The following is a 4,696-nucleotide window of genomic DNA, read 5'->3' as shown; positions in this document are numbered from 1 at the left end:
TCGGGTAGTCAGAAGCGAGACGGTATCACATTCACTTTGCCTAATCAAACTTGCACTATTAATACCACGCGCTGGATGTCTGAAAACTTTTGATGTGTAACTAGGCACTGTGCAGCCCGAGCAGCGGTCTTCCCTGACTTGACAATACCCCCCTCCTCCCCCTCCTTGGAGATGGGCGAGAGTTTGTCAGCTGTGACTCAATGGTCCCCATTAATGGCCGCCTCTCCCCCCACCCCCTCCTCCTCTCTCTGTCACCCACAGTCAGGCTGCCCAGATGACGTCCCCGTGATGGGTTGGCCCACGTCCACCTTGAAATCTGAAGGGGCGCGTTGCCCGTTTTATATTGGCATCCTTAATTAAGCGGAGAGAACATTAATTAGCCCCAGGTATTTGGACAGGAAGGTGTGCGTGGTTTTCCAAGTATCATATAGATGATATGGGATCTCCCCCACACAACCACCCCCTCCCTCCTCCTAACGTCCTCACAAGATTAATTTAGATTTCATTTGGCCCTGGACCGGATGATAAATTTAGGGGTGGATTAAATGCCTATTGGACTAATAGCTCCTTTTAAGGGGTCTTATTAACACCGAGAGAAGCTTTTAAATATTCGCTCTGAAGGTGCCAAGGAGAGAATTTCTTTCAAAAACATTCAACACACGATAGCAATTTAAAAAATGATGCTGGTGGTGGTTCAGGAAGTTTCTGCGGCTAATTGGCATCATGTGGTGTTGGCGCTTAACAGTATGATTGATTTGATTTGATTTATTATTGTCACATGTATTGGGATACAGTGAAAAGTATTGTTTCTTGCGCGCTATACAGACAGAGCATACCATTCATAGAGAAGGAAAGGAGAGAGCGTGTTACAGTCATAGCTAGGGTGTAGAGAAAGATCAACTTAAATCAAAGTAGGTCCATTCAAAAGTCTGATGACAGCAGGGAAGAAGCTGTTCTTGAGTCAGTTGGTACGTGACCTCAGATTTTTGTATCTTTTTCCCGATGGAAGAAGGTGGAAGAGAGATGTGCATGGGGTCCTTGATTATGCTGGCTGCTTTTCCGAGGCAGTGGGAAGTGTAGATAGAGTCAATGATGGGAGGCTGGTTTGCGTGATGGATTGGGCTACATTTGCGACCTTTTGTAGTTTCTTGCGGTCTTGGGCAGAGCAGGAGCCATACCAAGCTGTGATACAACCAGAAAGGATGCTTTCTATGGTGCATCTGTAGAGGTTGGTGAGAGTCGTAGCGGACATGACAAATTTCCTTAGTCTCCTGAGAAAGTAGAGGTGTTGGTGAGCTTTCTTAACTATGGTGTTGGCATGGAGGGACCTGGACAAGATTGTAATTTATAACGCACATTATAACTGTTATACGTTGGTACATATCATCCTGGCAACAGCTAGCTTAGTGGTAGCAAGTCCTATCCCTGGCAGTGGTATTGATGTGTCTGTGCTCCCGTTCTGGGACTTGTGGCCACTGCTTTTGATGCAGTATCGAGGGCGTGCTGCAGTGCCAACCATGCCATCATTAAGGAGAACAAAGAACAATACAGCACAGGAATGGGCCCTTCGGCCCTCCAAGCCCGCGCCGCTCCCTGGTCCAAACTAGACCATTATTTTGTATCCCTCCATTCCCACTCCGTTCATATGGCTATCTAGATAAGTCTTAAACGTTCCCAGTGTGTCTGCCTCCACCACCTTGCCTGGCAGCACATTCCAGGCCCCCACCACCCTCTGTGTAAAGTACTTTACTGTGTAAAGTACATCCCCTGCCCCTTCATGTGGCTATGAGTGAAGATTTGAAATGGAGCTGAGATGGGGGAGGCATCTCTCTTGTTCCCCCCCCCGCACCACTGGTTCATTTTCTCCCTCCTGACCATTCCCCCACCAGGAACGTAGAATAGAATCATAGAATCCCTACAGTGCAGAAGGAGGCCATTCGGCCCATCGAGTCAGCACCGACCACAATCCCACCCAGGCCCTACCCCCACATATTTTTCCTGCTAATCCCTCTAACCTACGCATCTCAGGACTCTAAGGGGCAGTTTTTAACCTCGCCAATCAACCTAACCCGCACATCTTTGGACTGTGGGAGAAAACCTGAGCACCCGGAGGAAACCCACGCAGACACGAGGAGAATGTGCAAACTCCACACAGACAGTGACCCGAGCCGGGAATCGAACCCGGGACCCTGGAGCTGTGAAGCAGCAGTGCTAACCACTGTGCTACCGTGCCGCCCTAACGTACTAACACGTTTGTTAATGACATCACCGTAGTGAGTCGGATCTCAAAAAACAATGAGACGGAGTGTAGAATTATAGAATCATAGAATGTACAGCACGGAGACAGGCCCTTCAGCCCAAACTGGTCCATGCCGACCAAAAGCTAACCCCATTTGTCTGCATTTGGCCCATGTCCCTCTAAACCTTCCCTATCCATGTATCTGTCCAAATGCCTTTTAAATGTTGCCAATGTCTCTGCCTCAACCACTTCCTCTGGCAGCTCATTCCACACACACACCACCCTCTGTGTAAAAAGGTTGCTCCTCAAGTTCCCGTTAATTCTTTCCTCTCTTAAGTTAAACCTATGCCCTCTAGTTCTCGATTCCCCAACCAAGTACAGGAAATAAAAAAAAATCGAGACAGACATAGAGAAAAGGGTGGCACGGGTGGCACAGTAGTTGGCACTGCTGCCTCACAGTACCAGGGATTTGGGCTTGATTCCTGGCTTGGATCATTGGCTGTGTGGAGTCTGCACGTTCTCCCCGTGTCTACGTGGGTTTTCTCCGGGTGCTCCGGTTTCCTTCCACAGTCCGAAAGACGTGCTGGTTAGGGTGCATTGGCCGTGCTAAATTCTCGCTCAGCGAACCCGAACAGGTGCCGGAGTGTGGCCACGAGGGGATTTTCACAGTAACTTCATTGCAGTGTTAATGTAAGCCGACTTGTGAAACTAATAAATAAACTTGAACTTTGAAACAAAACTTTAAACTTTAGCCATCAGACTTTTGAATGGATCTACCATGTATTAAGCTGATCTTTCTCTACACCCTAGCTAAAACTGTAACACTACATTCTGCACTCTCTCCTTTCCTTCTCTATGAACGGTATGCTTTATCTGTATAGCGCGCAAGAAACAATACTTTTCACTTTATACTAATACATGTGACAATAATAAATCAAATCAAATCAAATTTTTAAAAAGCATAGAATCATAGAAAATAGAATAGAATAAAACAGAAGATGGGAGAGGTGATGGCCCAGTGGTATTATCGCCAGACTATTAATCCAGAAACTCAACTAATGTTCTGGGGACCCGGGTTCGAATCTCACCAAGGCAGATGGTGGAATTTGAATTCAATAAAAAATATCTGGAATTAAGAATCTACTCATGACCATCAAACGATTGTTGGAAAAACACATCTGGTTCACTAATGTCCAGTGAAGCAGTTGAGGCTACCTCATTGAATGTTTTTAAGGCAAGGATAGATCAATTTTTGAACAGTAAAGGAATTAAGGGTTATGGTGAGCGGGCGGGTAAGTGGAGCTGAGTCCACGAAAAGATCAGCCATGATCTTACTGAATCGCGGAGCAGGTTCGAGGGGCCAGATGGCCTACTCCTGCTCCTAGTTCTTATGTTCTTACGTTCCTATGCTATGTCCTTTAGGGAAGGAAATCTGCTGTCCTTACCCGGTCTGGCCTACATGTGACTCCAGATCCACAGCAATGTGGTTGACTCTCGACTATCCTTGGGCATCTAGGGATGGGCAATAAATGCTGACCAGCCAGCGACGCCCATGTCCCATGAATGAATAAAAAAATGGAGTTGGTCTTTCAACCCTTCGAGCCATTAATTTTAATCATGGCTGATCATCAACTTCAATATCCTGATCATAGAATCCCTACAGTGCAGAAGGAGGCCATTTGGCCCATCGAGTTCAGCATTGACCACAATCCCACACAGGCCCTATTCCCGTAACCCCACATATTTGCCCTGCTAATCCCTTGACACTAGGGTCAACTTAGCATGACCAATCCACCTAACCCGCACATCTTTGGAGTGTGGGAGGAAACCGGAGCACCCGGAGGAAACCCACAGGGAGAATGTGCAAACTCCACACAGACAGTGACCCGAGGCTGGAATTGAACCCAGGTCCCTGGCGCTGTGAGGCAGCACTGTGCCACCCACCTTTCCCCCAATTTTTTCTTGAAATCACACAATGTTTTGGCCTCAACTACTTTCTGCGGTAGTGAATTCCACACATTCATCAAATTCAGTATCCTGATCCCCCCCCTTCCCCCCTTATCCCTTGATCCCTTTAGCCCCAAGAGCTAAATCTAATTTCTTCTTGAAATCACTCAACTATTTTCTGTGGGAGTGAATTCCACACATTCACCACCCTCTGGGTGAAGAAATTTATCCTCACCTCAGTTCTAAAAGGTTTACCCCTTATCCTCAAACTGTGATCCCTAGTTCTGGACTCCCCCACTATCGGAAACCTTTTCTGAATCAACCCTGTCTAAGTGATTCAGTCTTGATATTGCTGATTGGTGGTTAGATCTGGGCAGAATCCCGATGACTAGACTGTAGCCCCCGCGGTGCCAATGTGGTTGACTCTCGACTGATTGTACCCACCTCTACCACCTCCTCTGGCAGCTCATTCCGTAGACGCACCACCCCCTGTGTGAAAAAGTTGCCTCT

This window comes from Mustelus asterias, chromosome 21 (genome assembly GCF_964213995.1).
Source record: "Mustelus asterias chromosome 21, sMusAst1.hap1.1, whole genome shotgun sequence".
Classification (NCBI taxonomy): Eukaryota; Metazoa; Chordata; class Chondrichthyes; order Carcharhiniformes; family Triakidae; genus Mustelus; species Mustelus asterias.
This window is presented reverse-complemented; position numbering follows the sequence as displayed.